The sequence below is a fragment of the Staurois parvus genome, unplaced genomic scaffold (genome assembly GCF_062004578.1).
Source record: "Staurois parvus isolate SC_StPar_1 unplaced genomic scaffold, SC_StPar_1.0 ptg000178l, whole genome shotgun sequence".
In the NCBI taxonomy this organism is placed as follows: Eukaryota; Metazoa; Chordata; class Amphibia; order Anura; family Ranidae; genus Staurois; species Staurois parvus.
In genome coordinates this window covers 3,775,180-3,789,301 of record NW_028317974.1, presented here as the reverse complement: position 1 = coordinate 3,789,301, position 14,122 = coordinate 3,775,180, and the positions used below count along the sequence as shown (strand labels likewise).

The window sequence follows — 14,122 nt, the reverse complement described above, 5'->3', positions numbered from 1 at the left end:
TCCATCTGTCAGTGCCCATCAATGCCACATACCAGTGCACATCAATGCCACATATCAGTGCCCATCAGTGCTGCCTTTCAGTGCCAACTATCAGTGCTGCCTATCAGTGCCCATCAATACCCCCTATTGGTGCCATATGAGTGATGCCTGTCAATGCCCACCAGTGACTCCTCATCAGTACCGCCTATCAGTGCCCATCACTGCACACATCAGTGAAGGAAAAAAATTACTTCTTTACAAAATTATATTATAACAGAAACTAAGAAAAAACTTTTTTTTTTTTTTAATTTTCAATCTTTTTTAGTTTGCTTAGCAAAAAATAAAAAAAAAACAGTGGTGATTAAATACCACCAAAAGAAAGCTCTATCTGTCTCAAAAAAAAAGATAAACATTTTATTTGGGTACAGTGTTGCATGACCGCACAATTGTCAGTGCGAGAGCGATGAAAGCTGAAAATTGGCCTAGGCAGGAAGGGGGTATAAGTGCCCTGTAGGCAAGTGGTTAACCTCCTTAGCGGTTATCCCGAGTGTAGCTTGGGGTAAAATTTGAGTACCAAGCGCGGTAACCCCGAGCTACACTTGGGCTTACCATGCGGCGTTGCTCAGGGGGTCCCTGCAGCACTTACCTTGTCCTTCGCTCCCGCGATGTGTCCCCTGCAGCGTCCCCGGCCATCTCCTCCGGCCGATGCCGGCATCCAGCTTCCGTGTTCCGGTCCCTGTGACGTCGGGACGTATGGGCGCCGGAACCGGCATGAAATTTGAAATTTTGAAAAAATGTCATTTTTGCTGTCATTGCTGTTTCAATGCATTTCACATATATTTTGTCCCTACTGCTTTGTCCTGTGCCCTGCCTGCATTTTGACTGTTCTTTCTGCCTGGAAACTTAGAAAAGTCCATGGCGTCCAAAAAGCGTCCCTTTACGTCAAAAGCGGTTTTAGAACAGCGATAGTAAATGAGAACCACTTGCAGAATTGAGTGATGATTTGTGGGGAAATTCGTCATCAGACACTGAAAACGATTTTGCGACTTTGCTCAGCGATGTGCGAATTTGCCTCTGTATTTCAAATTTCAGTGTTTTTGGTTTGATTATATTATTGAAATAAATGTATTATTATTATATTATTATTTTTATGATTATTTATTAAATTATAATTTATGATTTCGTGTTTCAAGTTTTATCATACCCGGGATGTTTACTAGACTCTTGTTCGTACAGATTTCAGTGAGTTATTCCTAAAAATTACAGCCTACAATAAAAAACTACATATTTCCATGCAAAAAAATGGTACCGCTTTCAGCATAAAAAATCGGAAAGAATCATACCGCCAGGAAGATTAAACAGAATGTGTTGTTTTAAGGTACTCTATTGGCCTTCTTTCTGTTGTCTCTACTGTGAATTGTATTTTTGTTAGGTAAATGAACATAGTCCAATAATTGCTCTCCTGACTTGTGAAATATTTTCATTGTGTGATACTGTGATCATCGTATTTGTAAAATCACAGCTGTTTATTTATTTTTGTATATCTGTTTATACAACACAGAAGAACCCTGTGAGGTTGTGTAAGACTGATATGTTTATTTCTCCATGTTTATTCTACAACACACGTGTCCGCAGCCCTAGCATGGAGGGTATTTCGCAGTCAGCGCACACGGCATTTTGCGCCTCTGCTTCTTCTTACTGACAAACAAGGCTCTGTTTGTGTCATTGTGTTATTCTTGTAAGGCGTCCCAGCTCGTGACCGCAACATCATTACCACACACAATTGGATTGTACTTTTTGGAGCAGGTCATCTGTTCTCGCTGCTCCTCCTAATTGATTTTAGAAAGACGCCGTCACGTCGTGGAGAAGTACTAAATCCACCTCTAATGCCGTTCTGTGACTGCACATTGATTAGGCGGATTTTTATTTCTGTCTCACGGAGAAGATCTGCTCTCTTATATCACTCCTGTATTATAACATATGCTGGATCTAATCTATGGAAATGAAGGAAAGGAACTGTGTTGCCCACAACAGCCAATCAAATACTGTCTGTCATTTTTTTTTGTGTAGATTTGTTAAAAAAATGAGTCTTGCTGTTTTATATCAGCCCTGCCTCTCTGTCGGTTGCACTGTAGCCCAGTGTTATAACAGACCATAATGATTAGAATACCTTCATCGCAGACTGTCCTTGATCATGTACCTTCTAGTCCTTCATCTTACTGATTGGAGAAAGTTGGGAGGTATGTGATCATCAGTGGCTGCATTACATGAGCAGCTACTGGTTCTACTCATTCTGTATCTAGTTCCATATGCTGCAAAAAAAATTGCTCACAAAAAATTAGCTAAAGATCACTATCACTGTTACTTGTAATTAGTTGTAAAGCCTAATTTTTTTAAAATTAAAATAAAAAAAAAGATATTGTACATATCTACTTAGCTCAATGGTATTACACAGAGTGGTCCCTTTCCTCCTCCTCTGGAGTCCCCCACTGGCACTATCCTCTCCTACTTTTCTGCAGGTACCACCATAGCAAGCCATGTGCTGTGGGGGCACACAAGTGGGCATGCTCTTGAGTTGGGCTGTGTGCGTCCTTATACACAAATAGCGTGGCTCAGCCATGCCCCTCCACCCCCCCGCACCCTCCCCACAGGATTTGACACATAGCAGCAGAAGCCAATGTCTTTTGCTGCTTCCATAGTCTCCTGTGATAACGGAATGTGAAGAGAGAAGACCTGCTGTCAAGAACAGTGCTAGATCACTGACAGACTCAGGTAAGGGCTCATGTACACAGGTTTTTGGAAAACTCTTTTCAACGATGGAAACTGACTGCTGGAAAATGTAGGTTAAAAATGGCAGTTTAGCCGCGTTTGCATACCGCGTTTATGTGCGTTTTGTGTTTAGAAGCGTTTTTAAAAGATAACCTCAGGAGACCTTCCCAAATGCCCAGAAAAACAGTAAAAAATTGACTATTTCAGATATTTTGAGAGGAATAGAGAGAGCAGAAGCAGAGAGAGCAGTATGTGTTGAGGAGATGACCTGTCTTTTCTGGTTGTATTCACTATGGATCCCATCATGAGCATATTGCAGCACGTTCTACCATTTTTCCTTCACGTGAAATCTGGAACTGACTGCGCTGGTGTACTAGGTCCATTTGAATACATGGAAAACGCTTTGCATGCATTTCTGATGATGAAAAAGGCTCTGGACAGCATCTGGACATGGAACAGTTAAAAACCGCTTATAAAACGCAGTTAGCCGCGTTTACAAGCGTTTGGCATTTGAAACGCCGGTAAATTCTACTCCTGAATGCAAGTTTGGTGCGTTCAAAAAAACGACTGTAAACTCAACTGCCTGTAAACAACGATGTGTACATGGACACATAGGAAAACATTAGGGAGAGTTCAGGGGCTGCTGAAAAATATGCTGAACAGCTCCTGAATGTCAGTTTAGGAGCTGCAGTGTACATGAGCCCTAAGTGTTTGAGGGGATGGGGGGGGGGGGCAGTTAGTGGGGATTTTTCTTTACCTTAGCCTTTTTTACCTTTTTTACTCTTAGACTTTAGAACCACTTTAAGGATACTTGCACACAATACTGATGTTTGAACATTCCTGGACGAAATTTCAGGTGTTTATTTTGCGCATCCACTCATAAATGTGTAAAATAAACTCCCAGAATGCAATCCTGATTTTTTTCAAATTAACATCTTACGTGCGTATTTGCACACATAAAAGACTGACCGGCAACTTTTTTTAACCTATCTATACAAAGCGAATGTTAATGTGCCTGTGTGTAAAGGTGCACTGAAAACAATGAGCTGCATTTAGATCAGTAAAAAAAAAAAAGCCCTGTATGTGTTAGGGATCCGGGTATGACCAGAAATGTGTGGACTGACACAAAGAATTAGCAGGCTTCAGGAACACAGGCGTAGTCAGGCTGGAGAGGTGGAATGGTCAGGCGGGCCGTAAGGTACTGTCAAGCACCGCCTGACGGGATCTCTAGTGACCCACAGAACAGGATTCCCCAGGGCGCGGAGTCTAAGCCCCAGTCTGCCTTTTCACCAGAGCCCATGATGGTGGGGATGGACTTGTCGCAGGACTGAGACCAGGTCGCGGCCCCTGAGTGCACCCAACTGTGGTAGAGTGGTCCGCCGAGGGTATGTACCGGGGGAAAGCCTGATGTGAAGGGGCTGGCAGGTTTGGACAGTAGTGACTGGATCCGTGCGGGATGGATGGATCGTCTGGATAGCGTCAGGCGTACTCAGGCAGGCCAGGTCAGCAACGTGCGGGCAGTGAGGTACCGGAGGAGCAGGCAGAGAATAGTCAGGGTCACAAGCCGGGTTCAGTAACTCACGGGCAGCACGGTACAGAGGATCAGGCAGAAGGATGGTCAGGCAAGCCAGGGGTTCAACAGGAGACGGCCAGCAGAGGTCAGGATCAAAGCAGGGTCAGCAACTAGGCAGGAACACAGGATACCAGGTACTGGGGCTCATGGGAAACATACACCAAGGCACTGATCACAGGCCTGGTCATTCCTTAAATACACCTCCTGCAATCAGCCCCAGGTGTTGGCTGACTGCAGGAGTGAGCTTCTGGCTGCTGAGAGCACCCGCTGGTCAGCCCTGGTACTACAGCCCACACGGCAGGTGAGTCCCACCACCAGTGCTGAGTCCATTCCTGACAGTATGCCGAAAAACTGGTTTGCAACTGCGCACAAGAGGCCTAAAGGCTAGTACACACAGGACAAATATTGGCTGGCTTCTGTCAAATGGGCATGCTGGAAAATCAGCAGCCGTTTGGCATGAGATCAGTGCTCAGAGCCAATGGCTGCGAGCGATGACCAGTGTGTTCTGGGGGGGCTGTAGTCCCCCTGTCAAAACACAATAGCTCTGTGGGGAGATCACTGTACTAACTTCACATACTACAGTGAGTGCCTCAGTTTTTTGTTTTGTTTTTTTCCTTCAGCTTGCTGAAAAAAACTGTGTTCCAGGCTTTAGGCTCATGGCTGAGATTTGAGCTATGGGCACCCGTCAGCACCACTCAACTCAACAAAACCTAATTAAACAATTGACTTTTGTTGAAGGAGCCTGGTGGAAAATTTTCTTAGCTGAAAAGCATCAGATTGGATGCAGCCACTGTTTGGGTGTTCTGACAGCTGCTGGAGCTGGTTGTGAGAATACAATGCCTATCGGGGGATTTGTTTAGCAATCCTATAACTGTATGGTCAACTTTGGGTTAGGTTCATATCTGGTGCATGGGGGTGCCAGTTATTTTTTATGGCACCCCTAATGCACCTTGCTATTGTGTGCTTTCATGCGTATGACAACAAAGTACTATCCGTTTTTAGTGTGGGACGATTAGGGGGAGAAAAAGGGTCATGCACTTCTTTAATTCGATTTTCATGCATCATTTTCAATGGGCTGCCCAAAATGCAACACATGAAATTGCACAAAGACGGGTGCCCACCTGCATAGGAGTGAATGAAGCTTCAGATCTTTCTTTGGCTGCAACTCCTGTTTTCTAAGAAGCACGAATGTTAATCAGAATGATTCTATAACTGCTACAAAGCTTCTACATAATAGCATGGTCAGAGAGTGGTGTACATGCTCTTTTTTGTTTTTTTTAATCTTCCAAAGTGAATAACCATTACTTCACTTTCAGAGAGCCTTCCACTTATCTTTATGAAATTGCTCCCTTGTTGGCCCCAAATGCTGCCGAATCTTGATAGCTAGTGATGGAAACAACATCTCGCTATCTCAGTTAGCAAGGAAGCGATTCCATAGGGAAAGAGAGGAAGCGGAATCATTGCTAACAGCAGAGTCACCCGTTTGACATCCGCCTAAGGCTAAGTATTACGTTTAAAGTGGTCTGACCCTTTAAATCCCTGTTGCTTAACCTGTGGCTCTTTGGAACTTGCTGTGGGGAGCTTGGACTTTGCCCTATAACAATCATTTCTATTAGCCCTGTGTAACACGTCTCCAGTCTCCATCCAGACATGTATCATGCATGTCTACAGTCCGATCATCATGTCTCTGACAATCCCCTCTAGCATTACATATACTGAATTTTATATGTGGTCGTATGGTGATGTCAGGGAGCCACAGTTGGGAAATCACATTATTTGAGTTTTGTTGTTGTAACATCAGCATTGAAATGGCAAACTAAACAATCGTTATTATGGATAATTCAATATGAGCTTACCTGAACAATCTCCTTTCATGTTGTGCGTTCTGCCTGTCTGCTGATGATCTCTTTCCACAACTTCCTGCATTCCCTGCATGCTTTGCAGCTTCTCCTCTTCTGTTTCCTTTAAATATCTGAGGACTACATATCCCATGGTACTTTGCTGCCTGCAAGCAGTGATTCCTGTACTGACTCTTCCTGCTCTCTGCACCTCTTTAGTTCAGAAGGCAGGCTCAGCAGTGCCTATCCGCAGGGCATAGTAAATATGTGTCACAGAGTTCAGGAAGTAAATGTGTGGAACCTTCATAAAGTAAGTTTACAAACCTCAAGATTGTTCATATTAATGAGAGTGCGCTAGAAATAATAATGTGGAAATGAATACATGATCTGTTAGACTGTAAGCTCTTATGAACAGGGCCCTCCTAATCCTCGTTATTTTAATTGTATTGTAACCTTACTGTCTCCCTTTATATTGTAAAGCGCTGCGCAAACTGCTTTATAAATCTGGTATAATATTAACTGCTTCTGCGCTGCCCTATAGCAGAAATACTTCTACAGGGCGGCACGGGTGCGCAAAATCACATATGTATACGTGATTTTGCAGTTCTGTTTAGGGGGTGCGTGTGCCCTACCCACGCCGCCATTCGCAGCCTCGGCTGTCAATCACCGGCCCCAGCCAGTGATTCCCCGCCGGCACCCGCAATCGCCGAGTATTACCGACAGGGGAGAGACCTGTATATAAACAACACAGATCTCTCCCCTGTCAGCTCCTGCACACTGCTTTGTACGGCTCTGCATAGCAGAGCCGTACAAAGCATGGGCTTACAGTGTAAAGCACACACACACAGCACACTGTAAAGCAGAACACAGGTAACCCTTTGATCGCCCCACATATTAACCCCTTCCTGCCCAGTAGCATTAGTACAGTGTCTGTGTTTTTATTAGCACTGATCACTATATTGGTGTCACTGGGGATGTCAGTGACACCAAGTCAGTTCCCTCCAGTGTCAGAATGCTTGCCGCAGTCACGCAGTCCCACTAGAAGTCGCTGCCATTACTAGTAAAAAAAAAAGAAAAAATTCCAGAATATATACCGCCATTTGTAAATGCTATAGTTTTCACGTAAACCAATTAATTTACACGTATTGGGTTTTTTTTTTTTAGCAAAGACGTAGCAGAATACATTTGGCCTAAATTTATGACGAAATATGATTTTTTAAATTATTTTGCTGGACATGTTTAATAGCAAAAAGTCCAAAATATAGTTTTTTTTTCAGGATTGTCTGTTTTTATTTGTTTATAGTGCAAAAAATTTAAAACACAAAGGCAATCAAATACCACCAACAGAAAGCTCTATTTGTGGGGAAAAAAAGGATAGAAATTTCATTTTGGGTGCAGCGTTGCATGACCAATCAATTGTCAGTTAAAGTAATGCAGCGCCAGATCACAAAAAATGGCCTGGTCAGGAAGGGGGGGTAAATCCTCTGGAGGGCAAGTGGTTAATGATGATTTTACATTTTGACCATAGATACGCATTAAGACTTCACACACATTAGCATGTTTGTTTAAGCTCAAAAAATGCTGGAAAAAACGCTGGATAAAAAAATGATGGTAAATGCAGTTTTAGGAGCGTTCAGCATTTTTTTTCTGCTGGAAAAACGTTCCCAAAAACTGTACAAAAACATGTTTTTTTTTTCTCCTAAATGTTGAAGCTTGACAGATTTTACTAACCTAAAATAGCATGCATGGACACATAAGATAACACTGTTTAGCTGCTAGGAGCAGAACACAAAAGCTGATAACCGTTTGTAGGGGCTTAAAAAAAAGGCTAATGTGAATGGAGCCTAAGTGAACCCAAGCTGGACTTTTCACAGTGTTATTCCAAACACATGACAAATATCAGTCCAGCACTATTTGTGCCTATTTAAATGGTGGGTGTGCGGCAGAACAAGCTTGTATTGTAGTGCAGCCACATCTGACAAGTTACATGTCCCTTTTTCCATTCGAATTTGTGTATGTATTGTTCTCCAAGCAATCCATTCTGCTAGCAGATCAGCTTATTGCATTACTCTCTGGGACTTGTCGTTTAATGCAGAGAGGATTTATTGTAAACGTATAAATGTAAGTGAATCTCTTGTTACCAGTTTATGTCAAAGATTGCTCTCCACTACAATGAGAATCATTCTCTGTTGTGCGCTTGTAATAGCACTGTGCTAGATCTCTACACAATCTCCGTTACAGGGACAGCAGGCCATCTATCATATTCTCAAATGTCTCCATTAGGTTTCTCTATTACATCTTTGGTAGAGCATCTCTTAAAAGACTTTTATTATTTATTTATTTATTATATCAGGTACTTGTATAGCACCATCAATTTACACAGCACTTTACATATATATTGTACATTCACATCAGTCCCTAACCCTCAAGGAGCATACAATCTAAGGTCCCTAACTCACATCCATACATACACATATTAGGGCCAATTTAGACAGGAGCCAGTTAACCTACCAGCATGTCTTTGGAGAGTGGGAGGAACCCACGCAGGCACAGGGAGAACATGCAAACTCCAGGCAGGTGGTGCTGTGGCTGTTATGATTTGGAATGATCCTACCTTTATTTTGTACAGTGATTTAAAGAAAACCTGTTATATTTTAAGTATGGAGGCTGCCATGGCTGGTCCCCCCTTCAGAATATTCTACTTTCCGAAGTGCTTTGCTAATCCAATGGCTTCAGAATGTTTTAAGTTGCCAACCCGTATGTATACAAAGACGTATGCATGTTATTTCAGAGTTGGTGATTAAAAAAGTATTGATGAGACATGCAAGTAGGCAAGTTTAAAGAGACTCTGGGCTGAAATGACATTAGACAAAAAACAGACTGTGCAAACAATAATTATTATTATTATTATTATACAGTATTTATAAAGCGCCAAAAGTTCGCTCAGCGCTGTACATTACAATATATTTGACTATTGGTACATGTATGTATTGTATGCTTATAGTTCTAACCAACCCTAATGCAGGCCATATATGGGTCGAATACTGAATGATTTTTCATTTTTCGTCCAAAAATCAAAAACTTTCTTCGCTCGGTAATTCGATAATGCCATCAATGATTTTGAAAATCGGCCGACCAAGTCATAAATTTCACCCCATATAACAACCAAAACTTCTGTTCCTTCCAGGCTCATACAGGATCATGCATATATTCTTTTCGGAAAAGCGATCGTACGATTTTACCATCGAGTTGAAAATCGGTCATTTTCACGAATTTTCCAACATGCCCAATCACCGAAAAGGGGAGGAACCACGAAAATCAGCCAATGCCATTGACTCACTAACAGAGTGAAAATCGGACAATTATTTTTAGGTCCGATTTTCGGATGAAAAATCGTTCGAATTTCAACCCATGTATGGCCGGCATCACAGGCAATGTTCTCAGAAAAAAAAATTGTTAGGTGGACGATGAATCAACATCATCATCCCTGTTCAACTGACAGGCAGGTGAAGCTGCTTTTAGTAAAGCTAAGCCAGGAAGATGTACAGCAGTCGCCCTGGCTGTGCAGCATGGCAGATGTGTATAAATCAGTAAACAGAAAGATAGCTATATAAAGCTACTCTTAAAAAAAAAAAAAAAAGAAAACGAAAACAAAACGTCCGACCTGTAAAGCTGAAATCTGGGGAAAGCAAGAAAAAAAAATGCCCTAGCAGTGGGGCTACCTCTGTAATAGTTCAATACTCATTTATGCCTAGGGTACCAGACGGAAGAGGACTTCATCTTAATTTATCCTTCACTCTCTGACAGCTAGAGCTTTCCTCTTCTTCCCGACACTCCAGCTTGTGAACAGTTTCTCTGCGTCCTTGCTTACAGTGCAAGGCTATTGGTTATATAGTGCTTTGTGCTTGATGACATGAAAGCGCCTGAAACCTCTAGCGTGCCTATGAGAAAAGGAAGCAGGGGCTGGTCTTATACCGAGGGAGCCTGCTGGTGAGAGGGTTTAGATAAGTAAAAGTCCTTTTTCAGGTACCCTAGGCAAAAATGAGCATTTAATCCTTGCATTGCAAAAGGATCCCACTGCAGGGGACTTTTTTTCAGTTTTCCACAGAATTTAACTTTAACACTTCTACTAACCGTTCTGTTGAATTTGCTGAGAAATATTCCGCAGCCGACTCTCTAAACAGAGGTTGGTGGAGTGAGATGGGTAAGTATTAATTCCTGCCCTTGAAGGCTGGGCTTCTTTTTATGTCTTTTTAAATAGCCGCATACATCTGTGTTTGTAGACATTGGTTTTCCAGTGTTTATTGGTATAGTAAATGCCATTCCTCTATTTGCTTTACAGCAGCCTCTGTGGTGTATCAGATCAAATTCCTCACAAGTTTCTTTTTGTAAATTTTTTTATCTGACAGTTGGGCCAGACCATCGACAGAAATTTTTTAAAGATCTGAAAGTGCTTGGTGTGGAACGGAGGTGGATCTATCCTTGGAATGCAGAGGTATGTTCATAAATTCACACTGCTTATACTTTCATTAAAGCAGATCTAAACCCATCAATTTAACAGTTAAAAAAAACAGTTACATTCTCGGCATGCCGGGAATACTAGCTGTCACATTTGCTTGTGCTATCAACCAAACTGTCAAACCATCAGATGGCTGGAGGCATAACTGATCCAATATGCACCGCCATGGCAGTTGCAGATGAAAAAAAAGCTAAGATGACTGCTTCCTTGACTGAATTGGGTACGGAGGGTTTAGTTCCACACCTATGTGTTTTCTGCTTCGTTTTGCAGAAATGCACAGCAGTCCATTTAACATGATTTCCTATGGGACAGGTTCACAGCTCCGTGTTTTCACCCAGTGCGTTTTTTGGAAAGGGTCAGGGACTTTTTTAAACGCTCTATAGACTGCAGTGGAGACGCTGCAGAAATGCATATAGTGCGTTTTAATGCATTTTTGATGCGTTTTTGATGTGTTTTGCGTTTTATTCTGCCCAGCAACAAGTTGAGAAAAAAAACGCATCAAAAACGCAGCAAAAAGCCTTAAGGAGGATTTCCAGAGTTACAACCAAAATCCTTTTATGATGGGAAGAAAAAAAAATGTCAAAGGTTTACCAGCTACCTTACAGCTAAAAAGGTAATCATAGGTATCAACAGTAAATCTACATAGAAACTGAATGGTGTACTTTATGATGACAATTATGAAAAATTAAAGCATATATAAACAAATTTTCTCTTATTTGTTCCCTTTTGGTCTGTTAAATATACCATTGTTCAACAAGTGCAAAAAAAAAAAAAAAAAGCTGTTTGTCCAGCCAGAAATCTTGTGAGCTCATAACTTCCTGTTATCTCTACCTCTGGACTGTTATCAGTTAGTATTTCTCTCTGCTATCTCAGGAGTACAAAACGCCTCCCCATTATGGAGAAAAGAAGGATAGGTTGTTTAGTTCTAAAACACATGGCAGGATCACCTAGTTAAAATAAAGGAAAACATTATGTGGAAAAAAGAAAACAAATGCAGTCACCATATCTAAGGACTAGTAAGCTGCAAACATCTGTTCTTGGGTTCAAATATACTTTACCTTCAATTTCCATTGCCTATGTAAGTTTGTTGGTATGTAGCTTTATTAGAACTGGGTATATGCCCTGAGTTAAAGACAGTCCCCATACAGTCCATTTTGGTTATAGGTCAGTAATTTTCAGCGGCCTAGTTGTGGGATCCAGACCTTCTACTTCTTGGTTGGTGGATCTTTAGTCTTAGTTCTTAAAGGTGTGCCCAAGAAAAAAATTAACATTACTTTTAAACTAAATAAGGTTTTCTAGCTTACTTAATGGCTTGCTCTAGCTTTCATGTAAGCTGGTTGGCCCACTTACTGAATAATCTCAGTGGGTGTTAATAATCCCTTTTTACCTGGAAAATTGAATTGATGAAACAATTGCCCTTTAACATCCTTACTGTAGTCCCTGGAAGAGGAAGCTGCATTACACAGGCACTTGTGACACAATTTTCAGTCCTACTAGGAAGAGCTAACATAAGGCTTCTGAAAGCAATAATTCATTGAGCAGTTTTACTCGTTTTTTTCTCTTAGTTTCTGCATATACCAGTGTCTTATGTAAGATATAATACTGTGTGATGTTTGTCTTTTATGTCCTATTATATCCACATGTTCAGAACCTGAGCAGCTGAGCGGCACCTGTGAATGCTCCTTTATGTCCATGTCTACTGATGTAGTCAGTTAAATTTAGCCTATTTTGCAGAAGTGCTTCTGTTCTATTTCTGGGGTTATAATAAACAGCAATATTCACAATCTATCTCTTTTCAACTCATCTGTAGACAGGCTGACTCCTGTTATTACATAAAAAAGGTTTCAGGTCTGTCTGTTAATAGCCAACAGTTAAGTCATAAAGAAGGGTTTTGATGAAAATACCATTTTAACATTTCTATCTGAATTCACATAGTTAAAGCGTTAGAGTTGTCCTGCCAAGGTGATATTTACTTTTACATCATTATATGGGTAAGGATTGTGCCAGATAAACTTAGCAGGCACCCATTATATCTTGTAGCACACCAGAGCCTAGTAGAGAATTGGTTTATTTAGGGCAGGGGTGGGCAACTGTGGCCCTCCAGGTGTTGTAGAACTATAAGTCCCATGAGGCATTTCAAAACTGACCGTTACAAGCATGACTCCCAAAGGCAGAGGCATAATGGGACGTGTAGTTCACCAACAGCTGGAGGGCCACAGTTGCCCACCCCTGATTTAGGGAATGCTGTGGTGTCAGTGTGAAGCCTCTGTGTCATAGATGAGACAGATGTGCCTTGTGATTATAAAGGAAGCTTAGAGGTGTATACAAGGAGCATAACCTAACCTACTCACAACTTCAGTTTTTCATCTAGGTGTTGGCTTTCATTCAGTAATCTGTTATTCTGATTCTGAGAACTCCTGCTTCTGATGCAGGAGAGAAAGTCCCAGATGTGGGCACTTGGCTGTACCTTCTCAACTCATGTGCCTTATTATTATGCCATGTGATAGGCAGTCTTACTAGTAAACAGGGGCACAAGGTAGGAGAGAGCAAGACAGGGCCAGAAATCTGGTTGGTGTTTGACATTACAGAGCCCTTTTGGTTTCAAGAGTCCCAGGCTGGTGCACACTGTTTTCTGGAACACAATTTGGGAAGTTTATTCCAAAAAACACACACGGGTCACCAGCATATTTGTGAATGAGCTGTCATTGTGACAGCTCAGATCACCGGCACAATGTACAGAGTCATTTACAGTGGCTCTGTACCTTGCGATTGCTGTGAACCATGCACAGCCACCACAGCTAGTGTTTACAAACATTCAGTTAAGTCACAACAGAATAAGGGGAGCACTGTATGTTTTTAAGCACAGCAGGGAGGGTTGAGGCAGATCGAAGGTGATGGCTGATAACCAATGATTCAGGGATATTTTTTTTAACCACCTCCCGCCCGCAATATAGTCCAATGACGGGTGCGAGGTGGTTCTCTCGTTCTGGGAGGACATTATATCACGTCGTCCCATTCTAACTGTGCATGCGCGGCTCCGGGAGCGTGCAGCGCGGCGATCGGTGGTGCTCTGTGTCCCTCGGGACACATCGGATCACCGATCAACGGAAAGAGCCGAAGATGTCGGCTCGGTCATGTGATCAGCTGTGTCCAATCACAGCCGATCACATGTAAATAGCGAAATTCCGGTTATCAGCATTTCTCTCCTCACGAGCTGTCATGCTGACAGCTCGAGAGGAGAGGAGAGCCAGTAATCGGCATCCCTCAGAGGGGACATGTACACTGGTCATCAGGGCACTGATGATCAGTGTGCCCTGATGATTTGTGTAGCCCCAGCAGTGCCACATGTCAGTGTCCATCAGTGCCAGCTGTCAGTGCTCATCCATGCCACCTGCCAGTGTCCATCAGTAGACTAGTACCCAGGTGATTAAAATGCTTGCTGCC

General features: G+C 42.2%; 1 protein-coding gene across 1 annotated transcript in view; it reads left to right on the top strand.

Moving 5' to 3' along the window:
- CDC42SE2 (CDC42 small effector 2) overlaps positions 1–14,122 on the top strand; it is a 190,112-nt gene that overhangs the window by 88,347 nt on the left and 87,643 nt on the right. Inside the window, exon 2 of the mRNA XM_089677155.1 lies at positions 10,569–10,654. The gene's annotated coding sequence lies outside the window, so the exon portion shown is untranslated. The remainder of the gene's footprint in view (positions 1–10,568; positions 10,655–14,122) is intronic.